Genomic DNA, 15,930 nt, shown 5'->3' with positions numbered 1-15,930 from the left:
CCTTTACTCATTCATCTCTATAGCCCCTGACAGTTTTTCAGCAAGTAACACAGAAGTAACTGGATACTTCATTTGCACCATCTACAAGTTAACCCCAGATACATCAAAGACCTAAAGAAGAATTATAATCTTAAAAACTTGTAAAATGCTACAGGAGAAATCTCTGTGGTCTTTAGGTTATGTAAAGACATGTAAAAACACGTTGTTTTTTGCATCAAAAAAAAAGCACTATACAGAGAAAAAAACGTGCAAATTAGACATCAAAATTTCAAACTGATGAGCAAAGCAGAGCAGCACACAAGAGGTACAGGCAGGAGGATCGGGAAGGTCAGACTGCTGTGTGAGACTGCCAACACGCACGCACGCACGCGATTTAGAAGATCATAAACCTTTATTAAAGGGCTTACACGCAGAAAAGGTTATAATTAATTATAGTTAAATTAAAAGTCAATTTAATAATAGACATTTCAATAAAATATATACAATGGATATTACACATAGGAAAGCAGTTCATTATTATTAGTCACTAGGGAAATACAAATTAAAATGCTAATGAGGAGCCACAATATTAAATATTTTTAAAAGTCTTTATACAATCAGCTAGGGTATAAGTGAATGAATGGTAAAGTGAATGGTACAAGGCCCTGAGTTTAATACCAAAGCACTGGGAAGAAGATGGAGAGGGAAGGCTGAAGATAGGACTCAGTGGTTAAGAGTACTTGCTGTTCTTGAAGAAGATACAAGTTTGGTTCCTACCACCCATGCTGGGTGACTTACAACCACCTGTAGTTCCAACTCTGGGATATCTGATACCTTGAGACTCTATGGGCATCTGCACTCTCATACAAACACTCACACTTAATCCCAGCATTCAGGAGGCAGAGGCAGGCAGATCTGTGTGAGTTCAAGGCCAGCCTGATCTAAATATCAAATTCCAGGCCAGCCAGGATTACATAGTGAGACCTTATCTCAATAAATAAATAAATATCTAAAAATTAAAAGCTGTGATCACTAAGTCTGACAATACCAGAAGATTTTAATGATTTGGGAAACCTGGAAATTTTCTGTTAAAAATATAAATGGACCAGGTGGTGATGGGGCACACCTTTAATCCCAGCACTTGAGGGACAGAGGCCAGGGGATCTCTGTGTTCTAGGACAGCCTGGTCTACAAAGAGTGTTCCAGAACAGCCAAAGGCTACAAAGAGAAACCGGGTGAGAGGAGAGGGGGATGTAAAATGGCACAGGCAATCTGGGAATGATTGATGGTTTCCTTTTGCTTATTTAAATATTTATTTGTGCACATCTGAGTGAGAGAGAGAATGTGAGAATGTGTGGAGGCTAGATGACAACTTGCAAGAGTCTGTTCTCTACACGTGGGTCCTGGATATTGAACTCCAATCAAGCTTGGCGACCAATGCCTTTACCTGCTGAGCCATCTTGCCAATCTCCATTGTTTAAATAATATCTTTATTGAAGTATAATTCACATCAGTGAAATTCATCCTTTTTAAACGCAGGATTGAGGGGGATTGGTATGTTGACAGAAATGTACTAGATCTTATTTTGGAACATTTTCTTCATTCTCAAAGAAAAATTCTTTAACCCTCCATTACCTTGAGCCCTGACATCAATTTTTTGTTTCTATGGACTTACTTATATCAGATATTTGATATAAATGGTAATAGATATATGGCCTTTTGTAACTGGCCTCTTTAGTTTACAGTAATGATTTCAAAGTTCTGTTATGCTGTATCGTAACTCAGAATTTCTTTTCTTTCCAAATCATACAGCCACATGATACTCCATTGTGTAACCACCTCCCATTTTCATGCACTCTTTAGCTTACGGTTGGTTGGTCCTACTTTTTAGCTCCTGTAGTACCTCCTGAACACATAAAACTACATTCTTAAGATATGAGCCTGTAAGCAGAATTGCAAGGTTATGTAACAATTTCATGTGGAACATTCTGAGGAGCTGTGTAATTCCAACAGCAATAGATAATTGGTTTTATTTTTTCCATGTCTTTATCAGTGCCCATCTTATTTTAGTTCTATACTACATCTGGCTGTGAGGGGTGGGTTTTTTTTGTTGTTCTTTTTTTAAAATTTATTTATTATGCATATAGTGTTCTGCCTGCATCCCTGCAGGCCGGAAGAGGGCACCAGATTTCATTACAGGTACTTGTAAACCATCATGTGGCTGCTGAGAATTGAACTCAGGACCTCTGGAAGAAGAGTCAGTGCTCTTAACCTCTGAGCCATCTCTCCAGCCCTCTGGCTGTGAGGTTTTTTTGCTTTAAAGATGTGTCGTCGTCGTCCCCCCCCCCCCCCGGGGGGGGGGGGGGGGGGGGGCTGGAGAGATGGCTCAGTGGTTAAGAGTGCATACTGCTCTTGCAGACCTGATTATCTGTTCCCAGCACCCACATGGAGTGGCTGCAAGTACCTGTAACTACGGTTCCAGGGGAATCAAAAACCTCTGGCATGGAAACACTGTGAGAAAAAGGAACTCATGTATGCACAAACAAAACACACACACACACACACACACACACACACACACACACACACATAAATTTTTTTTCTTTTTTCTCCCCTAACTTTGTTGTTTAGATCTGCATCTCCCTGTAAACAAATCATGTTGATCACCTTTGGTACAAAAACAATAGTTTTATTGTGACATTATTTTGTATATTCCCAACATACTTTGGTCACATTCATTCATCCTATCACCTCTTGTACCTTTCTCTTCTCAAATACCTCTTTTATTACTTTCTTGTTTATGTATCTTCCCTAGAGTCCAAATATGCTAGAGAAAGTATGTGATAATTTGTGGAGCCTGATTTATTTACTTACTTTATTTTATTTACATGATGATTTCCAGTTCCACCCATTTCCTGAAAACATAATTTCATTGTTCTTCATGGCTGAATAATTCTACAGTGTGTATATGTTTGTGTCAAACTTTATTCATCTGTTGTCAATGATCACCTATTATGGCAATTATGAATCAAAATGTCATAAACACAGGTATCCATGTGTTTCTACTGTATGTATGCTGATAAGTTGTAAATCAGAGAAGTGGGTAAAAGGGTACATTTTCCTCACACCTTCTGGAGAAGACACATTCAAGTGTGGTTATTTGGCTACTTCTTTCCAGAAGGGAATGGCAGCACAGCCTGAAGCAGCTCTCAGGAGCCTCATTCAGAACAGGCAGCCTCTAGCTATCAGTATTATTAATGAGCAGCTTTAGCAGAAACTCAACTCCCACATCTTCAGCGGATACTGCTGACCCAGATTCTGTTGTTAAAACTCCTCAGCTAAGCAGGCAAACTCCTTTGTAGGAACAATGGCATTTGACTAAATTTAACTTTTTTTTTTTTTTTTAAAAAGACAGCAGCTCACTCTACAGTCCAGGCTGGTCTCAAACTCTTACAAAACCCCTGAATACTGGGCCTGGATTACATATATGAGCCATTATGTCTAGCTTTTGGAATTTTTGTTTTTAGTAATGTAATTGTAATCTACTCAGAGCCTATTTTAGCAAAAGAATGAACAATAAAACTGTAAACAGTAATTCAATTTACATGAGGAAATGATGGGGACATCATTAGTCACCTTTAGAAACCTTGGGTTTTTTTCGCCGGGCAGTGGTGGCACAAGCCTTTAATTCCAGCACTCGGGAGGCAGAAGCAGGCGGATCTCTGTGAGTTCCAGGCCAGCCTGGACTACAGAGTGAGTTCCAGGAAAGGCGTGAAGCTACACAGAGAAACCCTGTCTCGAAAAACAAAACAAACAAAAGAAACCTTGGTTCTTTTTGAGGCAGTGTTGGTGAGTGGGTTCCAGGACCCCCAAAGCTACATAGAGAAACCTTGTCTCAAACAAAACAAAGCAAACAAACAAACAAGAAAACCAGCAAGATGGCTTAGTAGGTAAAGGCACATTGAGCACAACCCTGGTGACCTGACTGGGTAGAGCTCCAGTCAGGTAAAGCTGAGTAAAAGGAGGAGAGAATTACTCCATAAAGCTGTCCTCTGACCTCTACACATACGCTCTGATACTCGTACCCCACCCCCATGCACACACAATAGTAATAATAAAACTGTTTAAAAAAATGGGTTGAAGAGGTAACTTGGTGGTTAAGAGCAGTTACTACTCTTTTTTTTTTTTTTTTTTTTTTTTTTAAATAAAGGTTTATTTATTTATTATACACAGTGTTCTGCCTGCATGTATCCCTGCAGGCCAGAAGAGGGCACCAGACCTCATTACAGATGGTTGTGAGCCACCATGTGGTTGCTGGGAATTGAACTCGGGACCTCTGGAAGAGCAGTCAGTGCTCTTAACCCCTGAGCCATCTCTCCAGCCCGCAGTTACTACTCTTACAGAGGATCCAGGTTCAGTTCCCAGCACCTACACAACAGCTAACTACTGTTTCTAATTCCAGTTCCAAGGGATCTGAGGACCTCTTCTAATCACTTGCACATACATACATACAGGCAAAAGACTCATACACATAAAATAGTAATCAAAAAATTACAGAGAAAAAAAAAGAGAGAGAATAGTAGGTGACAGGAACCAGTTTCCATGAAACTAATTAGCTATCAGAAAAATCAAATGGGTAAATAAATGTTAATAAATACCAATTAGTCAAATATTGCATCTTTGTATCAAAACCAGATTAATCCTGTGTCTGGCTCAAGTAGACAGACCCTAGGCTTTAATTAATTAATATTTGTTTATTTATTTATTTTTGGTTTTTTGATTCAGGGTTTTCTTATGTCATCCTTACTGTCCTGGAACTCGTTCTGCAGACCAGGCCTCTGCAAGGAATAAAAGTGTGCACCACCAATTTCAACTTAGACCCTGGGTTTTAATATAACAGCATAAAAAAATTTGCTACTATGGTTTCATACACACATTGCTAATAAACTGTAAGAAATTAATCACTTGTCAAGCTTTCACACCAAATCAGAGAATATATATAATTAGTTACCTGGGGGGAAAAATCCAATACTCCATCTCTCAAGTATTTATATGTGTGAAACAGACTTCCTTCATGTACTTCAACCCAAACAGCATATGATGACAGATTGAACGCAGTACCTACCATATCTTTACCTGGCACCTAACTGGTGTCCACAAAATGATGTTAAATGAACAAGTAATTACAAGCAATTGTAATTTGCAGGAAACAAAATTTTATCTGGAGATAATACTGACTGGTAGTCTTTTTTTATTATTTATTTAACTTTATTCTATGTGCAATAGTGTGAAGGTATCCGATCCCCTGGAACTGGACAGTTGTGAGCCACTGTGTGGGTGCCAGGAATTGAACCTGGGTCGTCTTGAAGAGCAACCAGTGCTCTTAAGTGCTGAGCCATCTCTCCAGCCCTTGACTGGTACTCTTTAACTGCTGAGCCATCTTTCCAGCAAGTTGACTAGCACTCTTACAGCATTTTATTGTCTTTCCCCCGTTTTTGTTTTGGCAATGTCTCAAATATCCCATGGACTTAAACCATGTGCCCCAAAACGACTTTGAACTTCTGACAGTCCTGACTCTAATTTCTAACTGCTGGAATTACAAACATGTCACCATACCAGGCTTACTTGGCGCTAGGGATCAAAACCAGGCCTCCTTGCATGCAAGGCCAGCACTCTGCTGCTACTTTCTTCCAGCTTCTTTTAAGTTTGTCTTAGAAATACAATGTACTGATTAAGATCACTTCATTAAAAAAAAAAAAAAAAAAACTTCTGTCCATTAAATTTCATCTCTGCTGAAAAATTAAACCATTACAGTTTGTGTATAATTTAACTTTTCTAAACATATAACACTATTACACAAAATAATTTACATTAAACTAAGCCAATTCACTAAATAAATTGAATTTGCCAAGTCATATGGTGTTAAGACAAGAGAGAATAAAGGATATAACTAGAATCAGGTCAGAAAAACAGGCATAATAAGCTAGGATCATCATGCCTGACATGATATATAGATATTCTAATTAGAGAAAAATAGAAATCAAACTCTCTTCTTTTTTCAGACAAAATAGGGGTTAAAATATTTCCTTAATTTACTGGTAACTCATAATGAACCCCATTTCTATTTTTACTTTCTGTTAAGTAGGTTATATGTTATATATTAAGTACTGAAGTTAGGGAAGATGTTAACAGGATTTGGTATTTCATTTATACATAGAAATTTTATTTATATATAGTCATAATCAAAGTTCATCTGCGGTAACCACATATGATTATTAAACTTTATTTTTGTACATATCTCATTTTCAATGGCTTATATTATTTCTAACAATATATTCAGGCAACTACAGATAATTGGCTATTTGTGATCTATGACAAAAAAAAACACCTACTCTCCAAAGTCAAGCAAATTATCCAAGGATATTTAATATTCTCATTATAAAAGTGTACTGAACAAGTGGCTGTGCACACCTTTAATCCTGAGCACTAGGGAGGCAGAAGTATACAGATCTCTATGAATTGTTGAGTCCAACCTAGTCTACAGAGAGAATCCCAGGAAAGTCAGGGCATTTTTGTTGGTTATTACCCTTTGTTTTCCCTGGGTAATACTAGATAATCATTCTCATTGTATATAGTTTGCATTAGGTTTAGAACCTTCTTATTTAGACAAAAAGGGGAAATGTAGTGGTATTTGCATGTAGTGCTTCTTGCCCTTGTATGTGATCTCTAAAAAGGAAAGGGAGAGGGGTCACGAGGTCCTTTCTCCCTGTTTCCTGCTTCCTGGTGTGATTGAACTGCCAGGAGGGTTTGCTCTGGTCAGATCAGAGGACGACTTCAGCTGACTACTTGGTTCTATATTCATGAGTGTATTTCCTCAATTTATATCCTAATAAATTCCCTAATACTCCTTAAGCAGACTATTGTGCATTTCTCGCTTTACAGGGCTGCATGGTCTAAAAATATAAATAAAAAATTCTGGAACCCCACAGGACACAAAATCAAGTATTAAATTAGTATCTAAATATTAACTCTCCTCTTGTTTCTAGTCCTCTTAAATTCTGCTCTGCTAGTGTGTCAGCTGAGGACTGGCTTGGTTTCCCACCCCTTCTCTCTGGTACAGAGCTGGCCATGTGGCCTTATAGTCTGACCTGGGCAGCAAAGAGAGGCATTCAGCCAGGTGGGCTTTTTGTTTTTTGTTTTTGTTTTAAGACAGGGTTTCTCTGTGTAGCTTTGGTGCCTGTCCTGGATCTTGCTCTGTAGACCAGGATAGCCTCGAACTCAGAGATCTGTGCTGGGATTAAAGGTGTGCACCACCCCCTTGATTTATTTAAAAAAAAAAAAAAAAAAAAAAAAGCCAGATGTGGTAGTGGCGCATGCCTTTTAATCCTAGCACTTGGGTGGCAGAGGCAAGTGGATCCCTGTGAATTTGAAGTCAGCCTGGTCTACAAAGAAAGTTCCATCACGCCAGGATAGTGAGACTATTTCAAGTAGGTCAGGTCACTATAAAGCTCACTATGTAGGCAAGGGTGGTTTTTAATTTCTGATTCTCCTGTCTCTTCTTTGCCAAATGGCAGGCTTTTGTCATCTTGCCTGGTTTAGGCCCAGGGCCTCCTGCTGCTAAGCAGGTACTATACAAAACTGAGCTATAGTCTCCAGCACTGGGCTTTACTTAGTTTTAACCCCTCACCGTTCACTCAACCCACAAAATCAAGCACATTGTTTTCCTACTACAGAACTGAGATAAAACCAGAATCCTAGATAAGTCTGCTTCCTTATTTTACTAGTGCCTGATAAAAGCACATCACTGCACACTGCACATATTGATACAGCAGTTTTTCTCTCTTTTCTAAAGATTGTAACAACACAAGTACTATATCTTTCATACATATTGGTTGTAACCATAACCCACTATACCTGCTTCTGAACGTTGTCCTCTGACCTCCACACCTGCATATACACCTACACGAGAACAGAGAAAGAGAGGATAGATAGATAGATAGATAGATAGATAGATAGATAGATAGATAAAAGAAGGCATCTTTTAACTCAACCATTCTGAATTATTATTATGTAATAATGTGTATATGTGTGTGTGTATACAAGCAGTTCCCTCCTTCCACCATCTGGGGTTTGAAGAATAAACTCAAGTTATCAGGTATGTCAGTAAGGTTTTTTCCTGCTGAGCCACCTCAAAGGCCCTGAATGTCATCTTCCTGCCTCCACCTCCCAAGTCCTAGAATTACAGGCATAGATTCTTATGCCCATCTCCTTTCTATTAGTTCTTAGTAGAGACCAAATGCCTAACCATGAGACATAATATAACATGACCCCATAGTCTCTCAGCATGTCCTGAATGTTATCCAACCTACCCCTGTAGCTAGGCATGGGCAGTATCCATCAAGTAGAAACAGATTAAAATCAAGCAGGTCCAAAGAGCAGCAGAGGACACAAACTCATTCACTGTTGTCTTCTTTTGCTTCCTCCTCAACCCATGCATGCATGGCCAACTGATTTAGGGAAAAATATGTAATTTATACATGGGTTTATACAACATGCTGGTATTCCCCAAAGTGGAATACTACTATATCACTAGAGCCCCACCCATAGTAACACTGAAAGACTGTTGACATAATGGCTGTAAGCCATATTCTTTCTCTAGTGACTAGAGTGCTTGCTTGACAGACTCAATTGATGGATTGAGTTAGCCATTGTGACAATGCATGAACTCAACAACATAATCTTTCCCCACAGAAATCATACCTGATTAAAGCTAGCAAGTATCCACAGAACAAACGAATAATGAGACCTATTATGTCACCTTTCCTCAGGTGGGACTAGCTAGCCACCTGGTCATACAAAATGACCAGGATGTCATTCCAAAATGGAAGAGAAATATAAATTTTTTTCTCATAAAAATAAAATGGACTACAGAAGAATGCCTACATCATCATCCTGACATTTCATGTATCTCTGCTTCTAACCAAGTGAAGAATGGGCATTTTAAGAGCAAAGAATTGCAGAATGAAGCTCATGTCTGTAGGATTCGCTGATTTCAACCTATCCCACCTATCCCACCACCTAGAAGGCCTAATTTAAAGAGACAGAACTGTTGCTGTTCAGTTAGGAGACAACACTCTGAAGGGTCGATCAATGCTTTGAATCAGAGACCTGAACATGGAGCTGTTTCTGCTACTGCCAGAATACACACATTTAGAATCAAGGAAAAAGGCAGGTGGGTTCTTTCTAGACTTGAAGCCTAGTCTTCACACATGCTAAGCACATGCTCTACCTCTGAGCCATACCCTAAGCCCCTGTCATTCACCATTCTAGAACCCAATAATCAATCCATCACAAAAATGCTTCTTCACTCTGCCAACTGAGTTCTACTAATTTGGAAGTTTTAGTCTCCAAAGAGGAAATAAATCTACCAGCCTACAACTAACAATGCAATTAAATTAGAGGATGGGGCTGACTGCCAATTTGGTCAACTGGGACTCTTTATGTCACTGAACCAATAATCAGAACCTATGGGTTGGAATGACTGAGCTCAATTATAAAGAAGAAGTTACTATATAAAGAAAGCCAGGAAGACTCTATCTGGAACCCAGGGGACCCTTTGAGGTACCTCTTCAAACATCCTTGCCAAAATTAGTGAAAAACTAGAGGACCAAAACCAGGCTGGACTAGGGAATGAAAATTTGAGTCATTTCACTAGGTAAAGAAATTAAACTAGCTCAAGTTCTGCCTAAAGAAAGGGAAATATAAAATTGGTAATTCAGGAAGGTGAGGCATGGTGGTGCATATGTTTAATCCCAGTACTTGGAAGACAGAGATAGGTGGATCTTTTGAGTTTGAGACCAGCATGATCTACACAGCAAAACTCCAGGCCTACCAGGGTGAGACAAAGTAACTCCCTATTTCAAAAGAAAGTCACTGGTCTTGTGACCTACATCAACAATAGCCTTGTGACTAATTACACAAATGAGAGCTACATGACAGGTTTCTTTCTGTTTGTTTTTTGAGACAGAGTCCCTTTATGTCATGCGGACTATCCTGCAACTCTATGTAGACCAGGCTGGAACCGCATCCTGACTGCTGGGATTATAGGCATGCGCCACGACACCCAGCTGAAAACTATGATAGTTTTATATATTTCCTCTTTCATATGTATGAATGTATATTATTTGCTTTGGGGAAAGATTTTGTGTGTCCCAGGCTAGCCTCAAATTTGGTATGTAACTGAGGATGACTCTAATTATTCTACTACCACCTCCACAGCACTAGGAATATAGGTGTGTGTTACCTTAAACAGGTCTGTTTATTTTGTTTGAGACAGGGTCTCATGTATGCCAGGCTGATCTTGAACTTGCTATGTAGTCAAAGATAACCTTGAACTCCTGATCCTCCTGTCTCCACCTCCTGAGTGCAGGGATTACAGGCTCAAATCAACATACCTGGTTTATGTATGTATTCTAACCATTTTCTTCTTCTCATTATTATGAATTACTGAAGATTAATTTATGAGCTTAGTGTGATGGTTCGTGATTGTAAACTTAGTAGCATGTAGGAGGCAGATAGAGGGGAATTTCTGAAAGTCTAAGCTAGCCTGGACTATACAGTAAGCATAGCAGCAGGCCATACAGGGATACATAGCAAAACTCTGTCTCAAAAAATAACAAACAAGGAGCTAGGGATGGATTTCAGTTGGTAAAGTGCTTGCCCACCACAGACAAAGTCCTAGGTTTATCTTCCAACACCAAATAAACCAGATGAGGTGGTGCATACCTGTTACTAACACTCAGGGGGTAGAGTGGCAAGATCAAGGCCAGCTTAGGCTACATGCCAACCTGAATTTAAATACATATCTACTGAGCAGGAAGGACAGACGGCTCAGCTGGTGAAAGTACTTGCTCTCGAGCCTGACAACCCGAGTTCAATGCCGAGGCCCCACGTGTTACTCCCGCAGGTTGTTCTCCAATCGATGCAACTATGCCGATGTACAACCCATCCCGCGTGCACAAGAGCTGTTAAACATGTAGTGAAACTTTGATAAATATATTGCAATGGAGACACTGACTATAGAGTGAGCATCTCTTCACTTTAGGGAAAAGGTCAGAGCTTTTTCATCACGTGAGGGAGGTAAAAAATATACTACTGGTTTCATTATTGCACAGAGTTCAGATGTATGGAGAAAAGAGCATACAAAAGCTAAGTAGCCAAAAAGGTGAACTGCCAGTCATCCATTTACTGTGGCCCAGGTCCAGGTGTACTTACTGGATCCTGTTGAGACTTCCTTTGGCAGTTGTTAAGTACAGAGTGCACTTAGAAGGGCACCTCTTCTCTATTCCCATGTGCTTTCTATTATCTTCCTTCCATAATGTTCTGCTTTAAAGAACATCGAGTAGCAGTCATGTCAGTAAGTTTTGGTAAGCACCACCGTAAGCATTTTTATGGGACATATCTGCCAGTATTCTCTAATGGCCTCCGGGTAACTTGGTAGCATGAAGAAACTCAGCAATGTCAATGAAGCCAAGTAAACATAAGGAGGACTAGAAATATGGTCAGAGAGATGACAGGGATATCTTGTAGCCCCTTACTGTAGTATATATTGTAGTATATGTTGGCTGAAGCTTTTTCTTTGACATAGGTAACCACTGGAGGGTTCGCAGCAAAAAAGGCCTATGTGCAGGGCCACACCAGATATTAAACTTTTAAATTATTATTTATGTGTATAGGGGTTTTGCCTGCATGATGTCTGTGCCTGGTGGCCTCAGAAACCAAAAGAAGGCTTAATAAGATCCCCAGAAACTAGAGTAACGGCTGGTTGTCAACCACCATGAGAGTGCTGAGAATCAAAACTGGGTCCCCTGAAGAGCAGCCAGTGCTCTTCTGAGTCATTTCTCCAGGCCCCACATAGGAGATTTTTAAGAATATACACTGCAGAAAGCGTGTAGAAGCAAGCTAGGAGACTAATTCAGGAGACCACGGTGTTAGGTGGTAGCTCCAACTAGGGAAAAGACCAGTGGAGAAGTATACCCAGACATGGTCAGGATCTGTCTGTTTTTCTGAAAAACTAGATATGGATGACAGAAATCAGAGTAAGACAGATGTTTCAGTCTACTTGTTAAAGGGCAGCAGAGCTTACATTTAATGAAACAGGGAGCAGGTGTTTTTGTTTGGGTCTTATTCTTTTGCAGGTGGTGAGGGAGGGATAATGAGCACAGTTTAGGACATCTGAAATGTTAAATGTTGAGTTCTACATCCAAATGGCGATTTCAACCTCTAATCTTCATAGGAATTATATCTGTTCTTTTGGTTTTTTTTTTTGGTTTTTTTTTTTGTTTTGTTTTTCAAGACAGGGTTTCTCTGTGTAGTTTTGGTGCCTGTCCTGGATCTTGCTTTGTAGACCAGGCTGACCATGAACTTAGAGATCCGCCTGGCTCTGCCTCCTGAGTGGTGGGATTAAAGGTGTGTGCCACCGCTGCCCCACTAATATCTGTTTTTACAAAAATGTTCCATTAACTGTCTAGCATTTAAACAGTATTTACATATTTATGCATTCTCTCTACAACTTTTTTTTTCATTTTCCAAAAATAAAATTCTGTATCCAAACACTAACTCCCCAATTCCTGCAAGCCAGCATTTTATTTTCCATTTCTATAAACTTGACTCTTCCAGGAGTCTAACATAAATGTTATCATATAGCATCTGTCTTCTGTAATTGTCCTGTTTTTTTTGAGGTGCTAGGGATTTGAACCTATGGTCTTGAGCATGCAAGCACTCTTAACTCTATTTTACATTCCCCAGAACTTAATTAGCCCCCTTTCAATTATGATGTCTCATCATAAGGTTCATCCATGTTGTAACCATATCAGAAATTCTTATGCCACATTTTACTTATCCAACTCCTGTGTTAATGGGACACTTGAGTAGCTTCTATCATTTGGCTAATATAAATAATACATCTATAAATATAGGTGAACAGGGGCTGGAGAGATGGCTCTGTGGTTAAGAACTGACTGGTCCTCCAGCCAGGTTCAATTCCCAGCACCCACATGGCAGCTCACAACTGTCTGTAACTCCAGTTCCAGGTGATCTCACACTCTCATACCAATGCACATAAAATAAAGTAAATTATTAAAAAAAAATATTGGTGAACAAAAGTCTGCTCAAGTCTCTACTTTTGGTTTTATTGGTAAAATACTGTATGTCAGATAGTCTGTCTTATTGCTATTTTTTTGTTTGTTTTTGTTTTTCAAGACAGAGTTTCTGTGAATAGTTTTGGTGCCAGCTATTTTGTTTTTGAGATGAGATAAGGTCTCACTATATATATATATATATATATATATATATATATATATATAGTCCAAGCTAACTTCTAACTTCAAATCTCTTGCTGCCTCAGATTCCTAAGTGTTTTAAGTACAAGCTCAATATATCTATTTTAATTTTTTTTTCTTTTGAAAAGGCAGGGTCTCATGTAGCTAGGCTAGCCATAAACACAGTACTTAGTGAAGAAGATGATCTTGGGGGATTGGGGATTTAGCTCAGTGGTAGAGTGCTTGCCTAGCAAGCACAAGACCCTTGGTTTGGTCCTCAGTTCCCCCGCCCCCCCCCCCAAAAGAAGACAAAATAATAAAGATGATCTAGCCCCCAATAACTACCACCACCTGCCCCCCTCACTATTTTTTTAAAGGGGTGTGTGTGTGTGTTTTAAAGAGATCCACCTCCCTCTGTCTCTACTGGGATTAAAGGCATGTTCTACTTTGTCTAGCTGACCCACCCACCCCCACTTTTGAAAATCAGTAGCCCAGACCAGCCTCAAAGTTTCCATGAACTACTGCATCCTAAGTGCTGGGAGCACAGGCACATCATCATTTTTAACTAGTTCTTATATATGGTATAAAAGTATAGCCGTTTTTGAGAATTATATTTATTTTATGTATATAGGTGTTTGGGGGGCATGTATATGAGTACCTGGTGCCCCAGGAGGCCCAAAGAGGACATCAGATGCCCTGGAACTAGAGTTACAGACAGTTGTAAGCCCCCAAGTAGGTGCTGAGAACTGAACCTGGGTCCTTTTATATATGAATATCCGGATTTCCCAACACCACTTGTTGAAAAGGCTATAATTTCCCTAATGAATTATCTTGTCATCCTTATCCAAAATCATCTCACTATATGTACAAGGATTTATTTCTTGGCTTTCTATTCTATTTCTATATCTATCAGCATGATGGTTTTGTTTTGTTTCAAACAGGGCCTTAGGTAGCCCAGACTAACCTTAAACTCATGGTCCTCTTTCCTCCATCTCCCAAGAGCTAGGACTACAGAAACGTACCACTACCATGCCTGGTACCTTAGTATCACACAGCCAGATTCATTTATAGTCAGCATATGAAGTTCTAAAATCAGCAAGTGTGAGGCTTTCAACTTTGTTCAAGATTGTTACTCAGAGTTGCTTGTTTAGATTTATGAGGTCAGTTTTCCTGGTGCCCCCCCCTCAAAAAAGATTACTCTGAGTTTTAGGGAAAATCACTTTCTAAAATTGCATAATAATAATAATCTTCTAATATTTCACTGCATGTGGAAGCTCCTTTCAGAACCTAGCCACACTTATCATTTGTATGCATCCTTCTTAAACAAGCTCCAGAACATTGTGATTGGTTTTGGTGGTGGCGATTGGGGTATTCTGTTTCTGTGGAAGCCAGGACAAACCTCAAATATCATCATCAAGAATGCCCTCCAGTCAGTCATGGTGGCACATGTCTTTTTGTTGTTGTTGTTTGAGACAGAAAGGTTTCTCTGTGTAGCCCTGGCTGTCTTGGAACTAACTCTGTAGACCAGGCTGGCCTCAAGAGATCCATCCGTCTCTGCCTCCTGAGTTTTGGGATTAAAGGCATGTACCAACACACTTGGCTAGCTCTTGTCTTCTGGGAGGCAGAGGAGGTGGATGTCTTTGAGTTCAAGGCCAGCATGGTCTACATAGTGAGTTCCAGAAAAGTCAAAACTACATAACCTTGTCTCAAAAAAAAAAAAGGAAAAAGGAAGAAACCTTTGAGAAAGAGTCTCTCATTGGCCTGGAGCCCCATCAGTTAGTCTGGTTTATCAGTGAGCTCCAGGGATATGCCTCCTCAGTGTCCTCACCTGTTGTATGGCAAGTGCCCCCAAAATAAAACATTGCCTTCAGAGAATCAGAGGATGCTCACAAGCCTCAGGAGGCTAAAAGGTCATACATGCAGGGGGACAAAAACTTGGAAGATTTTTGAAAGTCCCTATCAACAGCTACTGGGGGGTAGAAAGAAAGTCTTACTGGGAGCTGACTTCACGTTACAGGGCTGGAGGTTTCTGGAGTCATGTTCGAGTGGGCTTTCTGGTGGTGCAGCTACTTTTGTGTTATTCTTGCTCCTTGTAAGTAACCTCTCACCTGTTAGTAATCCCAATGAAATGCTCACTGGACATTGCTGCAATCATCACTTTTATCTATCATGAACTTCTTCTTGAGTGAAGACATATATGCGTGTGTTTGTCGCCCCAGGAAGACTGCCACACAAATCTCTTTACACCCAGCTTTTTACATGGGTACTGAGGACTGAACTCAGCTCCTCAAGCTTGTGAGGCAAGCATGTCCCTGACTTAGCCATCTCCCAGCCCATGAGCTATTTTTAAAGGGCACTAAGAACCCTAAAACTGGGTACTCCTCCCTTGCAACTTCTCCCTCTTGGGAGTTCTTTCTCACTTTTCCTTAATAAATCTATATTTTCCTAAAAACAAAAACCTTAGAAATTTAGTTAGTCCTGGAAATTAGAAAGTTAATTTTCTAAATTAAAGTTAATTATATAAGTGGAATTTCCTGAGAAAAAAAAATTTATTTGTATCAGAAATCTTGCTATGCACACCAGACTGGCTTGGAACTCTCAATTTTCCTGCTGCTGATTCCTAACTGCTGGA

At 39.7% G+C, this 15,930-nt stretch overlaps 1 protein-coding gene across 7 annotated transcripts in view; it reads right to left on the bottom strand.

Annotated features, from left to right (window-relative positions):
* Map4 (microtubule associated protein 4) overlaps positions 1-15,930 on the bottom strand; it is a 147,343-nt gene that overhangs the window by 54,977 nt on the left and 76,436 nt on the right. The window lies entirely within an intron of this gene.

This window comes from Peromyscus californicus, unplaced genomic scaffold (assembly GCF_007827085.1).
Source record: "Peromyscus californicus insignis strain IS unplaced genomic scaffold, ASM782708v3 Scaffold_11__1_contigs__length_118956290, whole genome shotgun sequence".
In the NCBI taxonomy this organism is placed as follows: domain Eukaryota; kingdom Metazoa; phylum Chordata; class Mammalia; order Rodentia; family Cricetidae; genus Peromyscus; species Peromyscus californicus.
The sequence above is the reverse complement of the archived record's forward strand: the minus strand, read 5'-3'. Positions and strand labels throughout refer to the sequence as shown.